Source organism: Odocoileus virginianus, chromosome 22 (assembly GCF_023699985.2).
Source record: "Odocoileus virginianus isolate 20LAN1187 ecotype Illinois chromosome 22, Ovbor_1.2, whole genome shotgun sequence".
Lineage (NCBI taxonomy): Eukaryota > Metazoa > Chordata > Mammalia > Artiodactyla > Cervidae > Odocoileus > Odocoileus virginianus.
In genome coordinates, this window is record NC_069695.1 from 3,220,098 (window position 1) to 3,238,353 (window position 18,256).

General features: G+C 46.9%; 1 protein-coding gene and 1 non-coding gene across 4 annotated transcripts in view; one reads left to right on the forward strand and one right to left on the reverse strand.

Annotated features, from left to right (window-relative positions):
- The window catches only part of NEDD4L (NEDD4 like E3 ubiquitin protein ligase), a 363,454-nt gene that overhangs the window by 344,130 nt on the left and 1,068 nt on the right, over nucleotides 1-18,256 (reverse strand). The gene's annotated exons all lie outside the window — the stretch shown is intronic.
- On the forward strand, nucleotides 3,846-3,918 carry TRNAE-CUC (transfer RNA glutamic acid (anticodon CUC)). Its single transcript has one exon. It is a non-coding gene; the product is annotated as a tRNA-Glu (tRNA).

Genomic DNA, 18,256 nt, shown 5'->3' on the forward strand with positions numbered 1-18,256 from the left:
AAGGAGATCAAACCAGTCCATCCTAAAGGAAATCAACCCTGAATACTCATTGGAAGGATGGATGCTGAAGCTCCAATACATTGGCCACCTGATGCAAAAAGCCAATTCATTGGAAAAGACCCCAATGTTGGAAAAAAGACTGAAAGCAAAAGGAGAAGCGGGCGGCAGAGAATGTGATGGTTAGACAGCATCTCCAACTCAATGGACATGAGTTTGAGCAACCCCCAGGAGATAGTGGAGGACAGGGGAGCCTGGCGTGCTGCAGTCCATGGGGTTGCAAAGAGTCAGACATGACTTAGTGACTGAACAAAAGTCTCAATTGAATTAGGTCAGGAATCGGATCTGTAATGAAGCTGTGTGTTGGTTACAGTGAGAGTTACAGTGATTTATGCTCTATAAACACGCTCATTCCTCCTTTAATGTTTGGATATATTTTAAGAAACATTATAATAAAAATAATTTAAGTCAACCCATGAAATCCTCACTGATGTTCTCTCAGGAGGGTGTACTTTATTCAGGCCTTAAAAAAAACACTATATAATTTTTGCCTGCTGTCTTCCCATTGCAGAAAAGGAAACCCATGATTAACTGTCCTGCCTAAGGCAAGCAATATTAGAATAAGGTATTCCTCATCAGGAAATTTTGAAACAGGAAAAAAAAACACCTAAGCCAAATCAGGTAAGCAATGAGTAATGGTAACATTAATATAGTGAAATTTAAGTGAAAGAGGAAAGTGAAAAAGCTGGCTTAAAACTCAACATTCAAAAAACTAAGATCATGGCATCCAGTCCCATCACTTCATGGCAAATAGATGGGGAAACAATGGAAACAGTGAGAGACTTTATATTTTTGGACTCCAAAATCACTGCAGATGGTGCCTGCAGCCATGAAATTAAAAGACACTTGCTCCTTGGAAGAAAAGCTATGAGCAACCTAGACAGCATATAAAAAGCAGAGACATTACTTTACCAACAAAGGTCTGTCTAGTCAAAGCTATGGACGGTTTTTCCAGTAGTCATGTATGGATGTGACAGCTGGGCAATAAAGAAAGCTGAGTGCTGAAGAACTGATGCTTTTGAACTGTGGTGTTGGAGAAGACTCTTGAGAGTCCCTTGGACTGCAAGGAGATCCAACCAGTCCATCCTGAAGGAAATCAGTCCTGAATATTTATTGGAAAGGCTGATACTAAAGCCGAAATTCCAATACTTTGGCCACCTGATGCGAAGAACTGACTCCTTGGAAAAGACCTTGATGCTGGGAAAGATTGAAGGTGGGAGGAGAAGGGGATGACAGAGGATGAGATGGTTGGATGGCATCACCAACTCAATGGACATGAGTTTGAGTAAGCTCTAGGAGTTGGTGAGGGACAAGGAAACCTGGCATTCTGCAGTCCACGGGGTCACAAAGAGTCAGACACGACTGAGCGACTGAACTGCACTGAATTAGTGAATATATCATGATATTTTTGTGATTATTCTTCAATACAGGGCTCAATTTAGAAGTGCTCTTTTTATTGATTACCCCTGCCATTTCTCTGTCAAAAAGTCCTATGACTACTTCTGTGTTATAGAAATGAATCTACACAAGGAATCTGAAAAGGAAATACCACACTCAAGTTCAGTGTTGTATGCAGTATAATCCAGGCCAGCAACCAGCATACTGTAAAGTTTGAAGTCCTCCTTTTCTCCACTTTCTTTTTCTTTCAGATTTTCTATGTATACATGAACTCTCCCAACAGAAAGCTAAAGACCCTGCTGTTGGCTCACCAAACTCCTAAGCGGTTCCTTTCCAGCAGCACCGGCATCAGAGTGGAAGGTGCAGCAAACAGGTATCACCCAGAGAAGCACTGCCCGGATGCGGGAGCCCCAGCATCTTTCAGGACAACAGATCTGAGGGATACAGGACAGAAACTGCATGCTCACTGGATGGGCCCGGCAGCTCAGGCACCAGCACGCTATGAGGCCGGACACAAATATTGACAGGATTGGGGTCCACACAGAGGATTCAGGCCCACCCATGCCTATCTCGGGCTCAGCAGGGCAGCCTCATTCAGCTCACCACCCAAAGACCTTAAAACGCCAACGCTGAAAAGCCCAGTGACCTGGCGTGACAGTCTTTCTGCGGGCACGCTGTCCCTGGGGCCCTACCAGCCCGGGCCACCGGGGAAGGCTGCCGGGGAACCAGGGAGCCGGCATTAAAACGCAGACAGCGGTGGACAGATACCACAACGCCACACTCTCCTGACCTGCGGGAAGCCCTCTAGTCAATTCAGACCACACTGAAACCAACTGATTCTCAGAGGGCCTCCTTACCTCTAGCTAGTCAAGGTATTTTTAATAATTCTGCTACCTCTAAACCCAGAGTGGTCACGGATGACCCTCCCAATCCCTCCTCTAAGGGATACTCCATAATTAAATCACTGGGAAGCTGCAATAGTTAATATGCACAGGGAAGAAACAGGAATTTATAATTAAATGGGAAATTATAATTTTCCCATTTTACCTGAATTTAACAGCAGTATTTTTTAAAAGGAAAAGATGGTTCATGTGCATATTTGCAGGAGAAAGCCAACACCTAGACAATAACTTCTGTGAACTCCCCACTGTAAGACCTTCGGGACTGGAAAATTCGATCCTATGCAGAGCCGAGTATAAATAACCACCTTCCTTCCTGCCTGCTCCAGTCTGGAGCCAGCAGGACAGAAAAAAAGAGCTCCACAATTCAACAAGCCTCTTCCAGCCTTGTGAGGAACAAAACCGCGGGAGAGTTGAAAGGGGCACATCTCCGCTGGGACATCGAAGACCCGGGCTCAAATCCCGACTCTGGCCCTCACCAGGCTCTGAGGCTTTGGTCAAGCCACCCATGACCAAAGCCAAGCTTTGCTTTTCTCATCTGAAAAACGTGAAAGAGTATTGAAGAACCCCACGTGTTTGGTTGATGCATTAAGTGAGATAATCGTGTAAAGCTGGTACACACTAGAGCAGGGCTTCTGCATCCTGGCACTACTGGTGTTTGGGCCTGGGTAAGTTTTTATCCTGGGAGCCTTCCTGTGCTCTGTAGGATGTTTAGCATCATTCCTGGCTTTACCCATGGATGCCAGGAGCATCCCCCAAGTTCTAACCACCAAAAAAGCCTCTCCAGGTATTGCCAAAGGTTCTGGGGGGGTCGGGGGGGCTTACCACCCAGTTTAAAACCACTGTACCTGGTATTCAGTAAATAATTTAAAAAAGGGTTTCTCCCTCCCATCCAGTAGTCATCTGACACAAACCTGGGGGGGGGGGTGGTGGTGGTGATGGTTATTCTAGCGTCTTCCCTTTTTCTAATCTAATCGGTCAGTAGCCACAGCCAACGCCTTCTGCCTTCCACGTGCCCCTGGCATCACTCTCTGCCTCCTGCACCCACGTGTGGTCAGTCCCACGGCCACGGCCACCAGCTCCGCCCAGCCAGCTACGGGACCGCCCGCCGTGGTCCACCTCCCCGTCCATTCTCTGCCAGCTGTGGGGTGAGCGTGAGCAAAGCAGAGCTCTACACGAGCTCTCACGGCGCCTCGGAGGACACAGTCGAGGTTCCCTGCAAGGTCCACAAGGCTGCTCACAGATAACCGCCTCCTCCTGTGGCTTTGGCCACTCGGGCCTCGGGGGTGCCTGCTCGCCTCTCCCTGGAGACCTGCCCTGAGACCCCGCCAGGTGGTGGTTCCCCCCACAGGCTCTGGAGCCCGACTGCCTCGGTTCAAGTCCTGGCTCTGCCACTTCCTAGCTCTGTGACCCTCGAGCAAGTTAGCTAACTTCTTTGTGCCTCAGTTTGCCCATCCGTGAGATGGAGATAAAGGACCCACCTCCAGGACTTCCCTGGTGGTCCAGTGGCTAGGATTCTGCACTCTCAATGCAGGGGGCCCAGGTTCAAACCCTGGTCAGGGAACTAGATCCCACATGCCACAACTGAGACCCCACACGGCCAAATAAATAAGCAAATATTTTCAAAATGTTTTAATTTACAGAATACCCACCTTCAAGAGCTGTTGTGAAGGTTTGGCAAGTTAGTTTTTGTCAGATATACACTTCAGCACCCAGCACAGGAAAAGTTCCCAAATTTTAACTACTGGCTTATTTTAATCTAAAACTCGACTTAGATGTTACTGTTCGAAGCCAGACACCAGTTTTTCCACCCAGCTTCACATCCCAGACTCAACTGCCCTCCTATACATTATCGCTATTACCGCACTGACCACAGTGGCTGCCGCTTACGTGCCTGTCTCAAGTAGATCAGACCCTTCCTCAGAGCGAGGGCTGTGTGACACTGACCATCCCAGCCCCCAGCATAACATCAGGTCTCATGCATGTCCACTCCATGCAAGCCAGAATCTCAGACTGGACAATCTCATCGGATCAGCCAGTCCAAAAAACAAAATTTATTTGTTCACGCCATGCAGACCTCCGCTCCTTTTTCCTAGTCTATACCACTACTTCAAATTTTCTTAACCAGCCTCCTTCCCTAAAATTCCAAGTGAAAAGACCTCCTGCTTCCCCAAGCCCCCCCAGAATGCAAATACATTCCAAAGAAGAAGGGCACCTTGGATCATTTTACACTGGTTTTTATTTTCCACAGATTTCTTAAGGGGCAAAGAAATCCTTGAAACTGCCATTGCCCAGACCAGAATATCATGCTTGAAATCGTTATTTTGCAGAATGAAGGTCACCTGGCAAAGAAGCGCAATGTCCTTGTTGCCCAGGTATTAAAATTGCCACAAGTCTGGGAAACTGAGATAAAGTAGGAGTTTGGGATTAACATACTCACATTATTAGATATAAAATAGGTAAACAACAAGGACCCACTTTATAGCATAAGGAACTATACTCAGTAGCCTGTAATAAACTATAATTGAAAAAAGTATCATATACACACACACATATATGTGTGTACAACTACATCACTTTCGATGTACACTTGAAACTAACAATACTGTAAATTAACTATACCTCCATTTTTGGGGGGGGCTGCACCACACGACTTGTATACGCGATCTGAGGTCCCCACCCAGGGGCTGAACACACCATTCAGCTGTGAGAGCGCAGAATCCTGACCACTGGACCGCCAGGACACTTCCTACACTTCAATTTTTTTAAATGATTAAAACAAACAAGAAAAGATTCGGAACCTGGGAAGTCCCTCCTCCCCGGAGCAACAGGATGTTACCAACTTTGGGACTTACCAACCCACCTCGTCCCATTCATCAAATCGTCCATTACCGGTCACTCCTGCCCCTTCCTGCAATTATTAATCTTTTTGTGTCCTAAGACCAGCCTCACTCTAACAAGACAAGTGCTTGTTACCAAAGAACAATATACAAAATCTAAGACTCTACAAGGGCTTCGAATGGAGAAATAAGGTCTGAGAATCCCAAAAAGTGACTCTTAACCACTCATCAGAACAGTACTTCTCACGCTTGACATTCAGTTCGAAAGGTAAAATATTCTCACAGCCTCTTTCTGTGCTGACTGAAATTGTTCGGTTCATATTTCATTTATACAAGTGTAAAACTAGGCCTACATCCAATGACGCTCCTTGCCACCATGCTGTGTTCCTTGGAGTTCCACGCAGCTCTGCTATGTCATGTTTGATGTCTCAATTCACGTCTCCAACACCTTTTCCACTGCAGACAGAAACTTCAGTTCACATCAGCAGGCACACAATGCTTTGGCCTTCTCTGGGCAGGAGGATACTGCGGTGTACTGAGTCCATTCTGGTCTTATCCCCTTGGAGTGCGTGTGTGTTCAGTCGTGTCTGACTCTCTGCGGCCCCATGGACTGCAGCACACCAGGTTCTTCTGCCCTTGGAATTTCCCAAGCAAGAATACTGGAGTAGGTTGCCATTTCTTTCTCCAGGGGATCTTCCTGACCCAGTGATCGAACTCTTGCCTCCTCTTCTCCTACACTGGCAGGCAGATTCTTTGCCACTGAATCACCAAGGAAGCCCAAGTAGATATATTACTCTTAACCTAATCAAATCACACCTTTGGATCTCCCCTTCTCCCCTTATTATTAGGTAACTGACTACCTAACTGCTCACCCCAAAACCCTGGGTGGTAACTCCAAATACATCTATCAAGACCGAGGCACTTCCTCCAAAATACACACCAAACCCATGCACCTGACCACGTGGCACCGTGCCCTCACACCCCGGCCACCCATCACCTCCCGACCAACCAACTGGTCTCCCTGCTTTCTTTCATGTCCTTCCCCCCACAATCCTTTCTCCCTAGAGGCGCTTCACAAATTAGATTCTGCTACTCCTCTGCTTAAAACCCTCCAATAGCTCCCCAGCTCTGCTGAGAAAACCCAGCCCTCCGAATTGGCCCCTGTGGCCTCTGTCCACACCCCTGCCCACACGCCCCAGGCACCCTGCTTCGCTCTCTGCTCCTCAAGCCTCTGTGTCTGCTATCCACCCACCCCGTCCTCCCGGTCTGGAATATTCTGTCCCCAAACCTCGAGTAGCCATCAGCCCCTCACTCAGGTCTCTGCTGAACCCCTGTCGTCCCGGGGGTTCTTGGAGAGCACGAACCCCTCCACGGCACAGGGGGGCACTCTGCCCCCCTCAAGGACGTGAAATCTGCAAAAACGCATCAGAGCTTCTCCCTCCTGGCCACATGGCAGCAGCTCACGGCACTCAGCCCACCGAGACTCTGACTCTGGGAGGAGGAACGCTGCACTTCCCAGCATCAGAAACCACTTCCTGTGTTTGGGGATTCCCACGGCACGAGTTCTGGGGCCGGCTGGGGCCATCCCCCACGACAGAAACCAGAAGCCTAAGAGGGAGGGGAAACAGAGCCCCGCAGCGAGGCGGTGAGCCCAGTCAGAGGTTCCGGCTAGAGTTTTCTGCCAGAGACACAAGGGAGAGTGGGCAGAAAGCACGCAGCGGTGCGGGCCTGAGGCTGCTGTCTGCAAGCCCGCCTGTAAGACTGGCTCTGGGCTGGCTTCTGGGAACTCGAACGCACACAGCTCCATCCACCATCACAAACGTGCCCCCAACAGCGAAGGGTGCCAGATTGTCTGTGCCAACACCTGCCCTCCTCCTGGGAGCTAGAATTTTAGTACGTGGTGGGCAGGGGGCACTCACACAACCCATTCCCAACAAAAAGCTTGGGCCCTGGGTCTCTAACGAAAGCCCGGGGAGACAGCATCTCCTCCATGTGGCCCCAGCAGTGGCTGAAGGAATGGAGCATGGCCTGCCTGACGCCCCTGGAGGCGGCCTCCTGGAAGCTCCCCCCGGTCTGCTCCGACGCCACTCCAGGCACCTGTATTCCTTTACTGATTTCACTTTGCTATCCTTTTGCTGTAACCAGCTCTCACTGTGAGTGGACCCGTTTCTGGGTCTTGGGACTCCTTCTACGCAATCACTGAGCCTGAAAGTGGCTGGGAGGACGCCCACCGCAAGCAGGAAACAGGGGGACTGAGGCAGTAACAGCAAAAGGCGCCCCGCCACGCGGCATCCAAGCTGGGTGGGGACAGTGTGGGAGGCGGCGTGCAGTGCCCAGGATCCCTGGGCCCCATCGGATGCTCCCTGCAGGCTCTCTGGCTGTGATTCTGAGTGTCCAGCTTCCCCTCGTCCCTGACCGCTGCCCAGGCCTGACGCTCCAGCTTGACAGGTACTTCTGGGCTTTGCAAAATGCCTTCAGTAAACCCCGTTCTGCTCAAATTCATCAGAAAGGGTTGCTGTTGCTTGATCAAGAGCCCCCAACTATCAGAGATTCTGTGATACAAACTACACTATAAATAAAATTGGAATGTCCAAAGAGGGCCAGGGCAGGTAGAGGGTCCTGTGAGCCCTCCGATTCCAGTCCAGAGAAGGTTCTTCTGAGCAGAATGAGTGTAAGTGCCCTGCTCTCTGTTACCCAAACTTGGTGTCTCTTCATTCGAGGCTATTTTTCAAATCACCTCGAGGCAGAAGCGATGGGATGAGCAGAGTATACAGACCTGTCACTAAGACAGAAATTCCCAAGGCACAGACTTCATCTGGATAAGATCACTGGCTGTCATTTACCAGCCCATGGAATTGACTGGAAGAAAAAAAAAAAAAACAACTGGAATCTAAGTTTTCATGGGAGCAATACTGCCAAGTATTCCACTCAACTGATATTAGCCCTCGGCTGTTGAAACCCCAGACATATCACCCTGAAGCCCGAAGCTCACACCCAAGCAGGACCCCAGAGGAGGGGCTCTGCCGGTTCCCATCCGTCCAGGTTTGGCTGCAGGAGACAGGGACGGAGGAAGACCCTCAAGCGGACATAAGACAGCAGAGCCGGGAGCGGCTGGACTGGCCGAGCAACGCAAGAGCTCCGTGCTGCTCCTGTTCCACCAGCAGCCATACCCTGAGATTCCTTATTTGCTCCTTCTCCAAATGGGAGGTTTATTGTAATATCTTGTTCCTTCTTCGCTGCCGGAGGCTGGATGGATCTAGTGATCAACTACGTCAGAGTCACTAGACATTAAAAAAAAAAAAAGAAAAAACTTCTTTCAGGCGGAAGAGAAGTGGCAGTGTTTCACCCGGAGATCTCTGCAAAACTTAAATGAATACTTGGGCTGCCTCTCTGGGGAAAGGGAGCATGCGACAACATGAGGTCATGGGCATTTCTGAAGGTGGATGAATTATCCAACAGGTGCACTGTGGGGTCATCACGGAGTTCACCCCAGCTCAAGGGCGGGACCAGTAAGGCAATAAAGGTAATCCCACCCCCTCCTTCCCATTGGCTGGCTGAGGGATGCGCAGATCTCAGCTTCTGTGGGCCTGGGAGACACATCAGGAGATTTCCCAGCTGATTATGGGAACGAGATTTTCTTAATCTTAAGCAGAAAGCCACAGGAAGTGATTATCTTCCCTCTGCAAGTAGAAAAGGAGAACAAAGCTCTAACTGCCACTGGCAGGCAACCTCAGACCAACAAAGGCTCCGGGCCAGGCCGGGCTATAGACAGCAGAGTAGTGAAAAACAGACTTGATTCCCTGATGACATCACTGAGCCGGCATGTGTCCTATGGTCCAGGTGGGAGCACCTTATAGACACATCAGAACTGAACTAGAGAGAGTAAGGCTGCAGTTGCCGTGACAACCACCAAGAATCGACCCTAACACACAAGGTTGAGATTGGCCAAGTTCAACTTTGGGGAGGATGAGGGATGCGGGGGAGATAAGCGAGGGAGGCACCTACCATCAACGAAACACACTTATCAACTGGAAGATGCATCCTTATTTCAGAAACACTAAAAGCCGCATGGGGAGGGGGATAAAGACACGTCCCAGGTTAGCTGTTACGTGGCATCGGCCAACCCTGTCCTTCCGTTCAGGAAGGAACCACCGTGAAACATACGCTGGGAAGCACTGAGACTTGAGGGACGATCCTCAGCTTGAAGGCAAAACAAGGAGGAGCTTCTGGCCACTCTTGTTATTTTTACCTAAGACCATAGCTATGCGTAGTTATCACTTTGATATCTAAACGCTCAATCTAGATAACACCTCAATGCAGCAATTATGTAATGACAAGACCTCTCAGTCAAAACCCAAGAAAACAAAAGAGAGAAACAAGTTTGAGTTTGATCACAGGCCACAATTTTCACAGTGCGCACAGGAGAAAGTCAGAACACTGCTAAAGATGCAGATGACTTCTGTGCAACCACAATACCCTGAAGGATGATAATACAAGCTGTGCGTGTCCATAGTAAAGAAACTGAAATGCCTGGTTTGCAAATTCCTGGGTGAAAAAAAGAATCTGATGCAACACCCCCTTTTTCTGAAAAAATAACCAACCTTCTACCTCTCCCCTCCGCTTCCCACCTTGGGAGGCTCCTAGAAGGCACCAGGGCAGTGCAATGACCGCAATGTCCTCGGATCCAAAGCACAAAGCGGGCTACTGATAAAACATGCTCAGCCCAACAAACACGGTCCATCTGTGGGCTGAACAAGCACTCACATTTTTACCCAAAGCTTGAAGTATCTACATTTGGGAGGTTTCTTTCTACCTCATTTTCAGACTCACTCTTACGTTAAAGGTGTGTGTGTTGGGGGTGGGGTGGGGGTGGTGGTGGAGGAGTTCGTTGTAGAAACACAGAAAACATTAAGCAAGCAAAGAAATAAAACCAAATGTAACTGCAATCCCTTTGCTCAAAGATAACTGCCATCCCTATCATGGGTTGGTTACATTCCTGGTCATTTTTCCTCGGCATAAACACTTTAAACCACAATGGGATTCTACTGTTTTGAAGAAACAGCACACCCACTGTTTTGTAGCCTACTTTTCCCACTTATTATATTACTGACATCTCCATGTCATTAAACACTCTTCAGCCTCTCCCCACCCCTCGGCCACCCTCGTGGCTGCACAATAAATAACATTCTCCCTCTCACTTCTTCCAGCAGAGAAGGAAAAGCTTTTAGCTCCAGCTTAAATGTTCTCTTTTGCTAATAACACACAGACAATTAAGACCCCTATTCCAAAGGCAGGCAGCACAGCCCATACCAACTTCTTAATTATCAGCATAAACACACTCTAGAAAACACAGACTTCAGCTCCCTCTGGGTACACTTCCATCCAAGAACCACGTTCGTTCATCCTCAGGAGTTAACAGGCGAGGAGGAGACACAGCCAGTTCAAAGTTTAAAAACCAACTGACCGACCGTAATCACAGCTGCCTCCAATGATCGCACTCAGCATACAAAGCACAAAAAGAATGAAAAGAAACTATAAAAGGAAGCAAACTGATTCTCAGTTTTGCTTTAAAAAAAAAAAAAAGAAACCCACACTCCTTCCCCTTTCCAAACCTAACTGCCTGAGTTGAAGCTGGCGCTCTGATGACAACCAAAGATAAAATCACTGATGAACTGAGAGAGGAAAAATTGGAGGCTTAGAAAAAGCACAGGATTCTTAACAGATTCCCATTCTTCAGGAGCTGAAGGCAGCTGGGAGATTCATAAGTACGCAGAGCTTTGAATTTAGCGGGATACACATACACCCACTTTTTCTCATGAATTGTTAATACTGAGTGCTAGCATGAGGAGTCTCTAAGAAGTGTAGGCTTGCTTTCATTTATCTGGAAAAACCAAAGTGTCTTCCAGCACTAAAAACACAAAACTTAATACATGTAAATAAAACACTTTCGATGCAAACATCTCCAGCTAAACAACAAGAAAAGTTAGTAGAGAGTTTCTTTGTCTTCTGCTATGTTACCTGGGGGGCTTCCCTTGTGGCTCAGCTGGTAAAGAATCTGCCCGCAATGCCGGAGACCTGGGTTCCATGCCTGGGTTGGGAAGATCCCCTGGAGAAGGGAAAGGCTACCGACTCCACTATTCTGGCCTGGAGAATTCCATGAACTCTACAGTCCATGGGGTTGCAAAGGGTCGGATACGACTGAGCGACTTTCGCTCACTCACAGGTTACCTGGGACCCAAGCCTGTCTGTCCCAGAGACATCTAATGCAGTGACCAAAACCACTGAACACACAGATCATAGGAAAACGGTTTAACTCTGAAGTTTAAAACGTTAAAACAGACGTTCAACCGGGGCCACTCCAAGTGACCTCTGGCCAGGCGAGAGCGCGCGGTCCATCTTTCCCACCGCGGCCACCCCACTGTTATGTCAACCCACAAGGGCACGTCCGGCCTCACAAGATGCTTTAAAGGACACAAGGCAAGACCCAGAATGGCACCGGAGCAGGCCAGGAAGAGCCGCGCCGCGAATGAGGCTGAAAAGGGGAGTAAAATTAAACTCTATGGAAGCTGGATGAACAAAGGCAAGACCAAGCATCAGAGGCGCGCACACACCAAAAAAGCGATTCACAAAAGGCACAGCTCAGGCCTTGCGGCTGTTCCATAGGATCCCCTCCCGAGTCTGCGCCCTCAGTCCGTAGGGACCAAGTCACACAGAAGATGGAATGCATCCTTTGCACCTGGAAGACAGGAGTGGCCACGGAGGTGACCTGAGCAACTCAAGGGTCCATTAAAATTTCACTTCAGGGTTTCTCTGGTGGTTGTTGTTTAATCGCTTAACTCCGACTCTGTGCGACCCCATGGACTGCAGCACGCCAGGCTCCGCTGTCCTTCACCATCTCCTGGAGTTTGTTGAGTCAGTGATAGCATCCAACCATCTCATCCTCTGCGGCCCCTTCTCCTTTAGCCTTCAATCTTTCCCAGCATCAGGGTCTTCCAAAGGAAGAACAGTGTACCCGGGAAGGCCTGAGGAGCCGCAGGAGAAGGGCCATGGCCCTAACCAGCAACGGGACTGTTCCCCGCACAAGTTCCTTCCGCTCCTGGGCCGCCCACCCGGCTAAGGCCCTTCTACACAGGATAGATCTCACATCGCACGCAGCATTTTACACTAAAAGAAAAGTCACTTCTGAACGGCCCTTTCTTCCTAGTGAACAGGAGGCATAAAAAGAACACGAAACCTCTCAGTGGATGCTTGCCTGCCTGCCAAGAAGTCACCAAGCAGTGAGTCTGATGACAGCGAGAGAATCTGATACCCTCGTCCTTAAACTCAGCCAGTTCTGAATCAATATGGGATTCTGAAATTAGGGACAAGAAGTCGACTAAAGTGTCAAATTTAAGGTTGTTACCCCGGATGTGCTTATGTAATATGGCTTTTCTCACCTAAAACTATTACAATAAAGTCAGCATTCAGGCCACATGGGTTAGGAACAAAGTTTTATGATTACAACGATATCTTACATTTTCATGAAATAAGTGTCCCAGATCCTGACTCGCTGCTTCTCTCTCTGCTAGAACCTGAGCCTCCTCCTTCTTGCCTCGGGAACCAAGAACATCTCCAGCAATTCAATACTTGGGAGTCGTGAGGATTATCAGTTCCTTCTCAGAGTCAACGGCAACCCGAATGCAATTATTCAGAAGTCCTTACGCACCCAAGAAGAAAGGAAATGACACTGGCTCTCAGAAGATCTTTCCTGTGCATTCGTATGCTGTGGGGGCTTCTCCCCCAAATCCAAATGCCTGTGCTTCCCTCAAATTTTACTATGTTCTGGCTAAGAGGAACCTTGAGAAACCTAGAAAACAGATGATTACTGATACGGCCCACAATGAGAAATATCACTTTGTTTCTAATAAAGAACTGATCTTTTTGGGAAAATATTGTTTTCTAAATCTAGTTTCTTTATCCTCATCTCTAAATTATCCTTCCATTTCTATATTCCACCAACAAACAACTCCCAAGCCAACAGTAATATCATTAAACAGAGACAGTACAAATATTGCCACCTATAGTTGGAAAACGAAATATATTTGCTTATACTGTGACCTGGAAGAGAAACAACATAAAAACAGAACGTAACGCTGCCACACTTCTCATGCCCTTCACTAATTCTACAACACTAATACTTATCATTATCATATGACTGATTTATTATTTCAATCCTCTTTCACATGGATGGTCAAAAGACTGTGTAGTCCGCTTTGTTACCAATTCACAAATATATCAGTAAGACAGAAGCACTTATTCAAAGAGCGACTGCATCAAAAAGCTTAAAAACTCAAGTCAAGGGCTCTCTCGATTGCCGCTACTTGTCTAGGACCCAAAATTTAAGAGCAGCCAGTAAAGCTGGCTTAAACGTCTTAACTCAAAATTAGGAAATTTAGTGTGATCTCAATCTATCACAGAGGAATTAATCTGTTTCTTCCACAAGTCACACAGGGTCATGTTTTTACCGTGATATAAACAACTGCATAACACAGGAAGCTTATTAATTAGCAGTGGACAGAAAGGTTCTTCCCTTTGGGGGCATGCAGAAGCAGTTTAGCAGGAACTCAAAAGTACTGCCGTGATATAGTTCTAAAACCATTCTTAACATCAAGGATTTCTTCCTTGAGATATTTCATGTTTTTCTTGAGGTGTATCAAACATATTGATGCTCCCAGAATCCCCAAACAGCTTTCCAAGGAAGTTTCCTGGGGATGTGGGCCCTCACTGCATTGAAAACAAAGATGCCGGGCACCATTCAACCACTTCCTTTAAGTTGCATTCTGGGAATTTCCTGGTGGTCCAGTAGTTAGGATTCCAAGCTTCCACTGCAGGGGACACAGGTTTTACCCACAGTTGGGGAACTAAAATCGCACAAGCCATGTAGCAAGGCCAAAAATACATAGTAAAATTTTAAAATAAAATTAAATTTGCATTCTGCATGGAAAAGAAATTGCAATCATCCGAGGGTTCCCATTTGCCACTCTCTTCATGCCTTTGACAAAAAATATTTTATTCCTTAACGACACTTCAGTGATGACATAATAAACATTTAATAAAACTAAGACAGAATATACATTAAAATGTCAATTGCTTGCAAATTCTACAGACTCCTGGAAGCAAAGAAAAACCTACAGAGAGAATTTAAAACAACGTGTTATATTGAATGAAAAATATATATATATAACATTTATTTAATATTATGTTAAATAATATACAGTTATATTGTTTACTAAATATTAAGATATATTTTTAACATTATATTTAATCATGTATTTAATAATATATGTGTTTTTCAAATTTCTTTTAATTGTCACCACAAAACCCATCTTTTTTAGGGTTTCTCAAATGCTAGCGGTAAGGACACAGGTGTAAGTGGGGTAGCCCACGTCCTGGGCAGAGCGCTGGTGGACCGGCAGGGCTAGGCCTGACTCGGGCACTTGGAGTTGGGATGAAGGGACAAGGCTTACATTGCGGGGACGCAGCCTCTCACGCCCTCCTTCAGACGCAGACAGAGCCCAGGCTGATTTCCGCGAGCAATCCTGTGCCCGTCCTTGCACAGCTGCACGGATGGCCTGCAGAGTCTCTCAGCCATCTCTTGAAATCACACGGACCACCTTCTATCGATTAACAGTTCTTCTTAATTACTCACACTTGGCTAAGTCAGGTGGCCCAGGCTTCCCGTTTCTCCTCCGCTAATGCCCATTTAAGAGCCTTCCTCTGAGTCCAAGCGCTTTTCTCAAAGAAGAGCAAAAATTTAACTAGCAGTTGACTTAAAATTGTTCACAGATTGGGGGGAGGGGCAGTGAATGTTGAAATTGATGATCCAGGGTTATCCCAGGCTTCCAACTAGAGTAATTCATGAACTCTAAAACACCCTTGTTTTCATATTTTACACCTCTAAAATAATGATGCTTCATGAAACCAACAGTATATCACAGCTTGAAAGCAATTTTCTTTTTGTAGTGGTGCATGAAACAGCGGTGCGTCTTAAACCTGATAGCACCTTGGAGTAAAGAAAACACAATACCCATGTCAAAGGTCAAGCTTATACGTTGTGAAGTGGGAACTATATACAAATGAGCAAGACGACTAAGCCAACAGGGAGCAGAGGAGACCGTGGCAACGATACCACAGCGCCATGATCTCAAGAGCCGCAACTCAGATCCACTAGCTGCTGCCCGGCGAGAATGCGGCTCCCGCGAAGTCAGAGCTTTACCATTTTCCACGAAAACTCCCAGGCTTTAAAACACGACAGACAGCACTAAGCGGGGTCCCTGGGCAATTCTGACCTGGAGGCCATCAGTTTACAACCCTTGACATTTATGTCTATCTTATGTTATCCTGAATAATTTAGCTCCGAAGACTTTTCAAGATACTTGGAAGAGAGGGAGCATGTTAAAAACGAGGGTCATAGACTCAAACTAGGTTCAAATCCTGGCTCTACAACTTAGTCACTGTGAGTCCTTACGCAGGTCACTTCACCTCTCTGAGCCTCCACTCCTCATCTATAAATCACAGCATACCTCACTGGGTTTTTATGAGGACTAAATGAGACAGTAAGCATATAAAGGCTTAACACAGTGCCACAGAGAATATCCTTGTTTGTATAAAATAAAGAGGGAAGGCAACATACCATCCCGTGTCAGGCTGGCCTTCATCTCTATGCCGTCTGCCTCATTCTAACCACCAAAAAAAAATTTAAATGCCATACCTAAGGAAAAAGCTATCAAACTTTCACTCAGCAGAAAATTCCATAAATAAAGGATACATTTTTATGTTGTAATAAAATATTCCAGAAGGTTAACAGCAATATTCACGAGCAGACTTTGCCAAACTGTGCTGCATCTTGCCAAAAAATAAACAAAAAAGCAAAAACAAAAAACCACCAAGGAACTAAGCCAAATGCAGAAACTAGTCCAAACTGTTCTGACTCCAAACCAAATCTGATGCTGGGCCCTGAGTCAGAAATTTGGTGAATTTGCTAACCCCTCCAACACCAAAGTCCTTCATCTGATAACAATTTCAAATGTGATTACCTAAATGGGCCTAATTTGGATCTGGTGAATATGAACCATAATTCACCAGAGGAACCCTGGCCAGGAAGGCACAACAAAAAATAAACAGCATGTGTGCTCACACAAGCAAAGCCCGCATTTAATCCCTTTCATTCGACAAGCTGGACAGACCTAGGAACAATGCCCACTGTCTTGGCATCCCGTGGTTTTCTGGGTTAATGCAGTGCTTCATCACCAGTGGTACCTAGAGCTAAAGCCTCTCCGTGACAGGGGACAACTCAGTGCCCACCAAAGACACAATAATGCTTTTCATCAACCTCCAATGAACACACAAACATACGTCTATGAAATCTGCTAGGGACGAATGCCTATTTTGCTAAGAGGTTTATCAGGTGACTCTTCCACCTGGCAATCAAAATATCTTCCTGGGTGATGATGACCCACTGCACACCAACCGTATGAGCGGAAATGCACGCCTTGGGAAGACTGTTCCACTGGGCTCTCAGGTGCTCTTAGATGCTCAAATCTTCCCCTGTTTTCTAACACAGGCTAATTCAGGAAGACAAAGCAAGCTGTGCAAATTCAACCATTTCTTGTTAATATTCTACGAAGGCAATCCCTGATCTTCCGAAGGGCAACGTGACAGCATGAAATCACCCATAAAAAGCAAATACCATGCACACATGAAGTCATCAGAACCACCTTGGGTTTCTTCCCCACCCCTAGTAGGAGAAACTGAGATGGATGTGACCTGTCTTTTGGAATACGGTGTGTGTAGAACAAAACAGTACCAGCAACTTGGCCATCGCTCAGTCAGTCAATATAATGTCTTCATCACCTCCTGCTATTCCCCATACAGCCCCAAATCCCCCTCCAGCAACATGAAGAAGTGAATTCAGTCATACTATACACATACATACACACACACACACACACCCCGATTCTGTTTACATTCCATCCCTCACTTTCACCCTAGACACCAGTTAAGATCACCAGAATTAACTCACCTAGACAAAAGTGGTAAGATGTGCTCTGGGTTGATTCTGACACTAGCTGTAAATGCAGACAAAGCATAAACTACACAGACGTGCATGTGATTCATTTACCCAGTTGCATTTCCCAAAATGCTCATTTAGAAAACGGTTTTTTTCCCAGGATTTTAAGAGTAATCATGTAATTAAAAAAAAAAAAAAAAAGACCTAAGATGAGAGGCAGCCGTCTTTATCCCCCACAATACTTCCTGCCCCTTTGTTTGGGAATGTGTTTCTCACCACCTTTCTAAAAGCTCACTGCCAGCCCTCTACTGCTATTAATTAAATGGAGAAGTAGAGAATGAAAGAGAAAGCTCCTCAAAGAGAAAACCAGGAGAGGAGATCCCCCTGGGTAAATGAAACAAAGCGACTTTTCATCCATCCCCTCGGTCAACGGCACGGAAATGGGGGTATTTTACAAAAGTCCAGCATGGCAAAATGATCGGAAACGCCAATCACATTACTTGCTTTGCGATCACTCTTTAATAAAATCAATACCACAGCAAGCTTTACCAAGCACCGATAAAGGAGGGAGGGGTTGAAACGCACCCCCGACACTTTCCCCACCCTAAGACACCTATTCCATTACACACGGAACGCGCGGGCGCGCACACGTACACACAGACACAACCAGGATAGGGAGAGAAGCCATAACATTGTCGAGTCTCAGATAAGAGCCTCTCTATTAACCCCACCCCTATCACCAGAGAAAGAGGGGGTCTCAGAAAAGAAAGGAGAGGAAAAAAAGAGAAACCCAGAAATCCCTTTATTTCCAGGCATTAACTTTTCATGAAATGCACAACCAGGATAGGAAATACCTCCCCGCTGAGTAATGCCTCCAGGGTTGTAAATGCACCTCTCGAAAGGGGAGCCAGCCCTGAGCGCGCACCCGGCCAGATGGCCAAGCCCTCCTACCTGCTCCATCCAGCCTGCCCGTCACGCCGCGCCGGCGACAGCCTCCCACCCCTCTTTTTGGC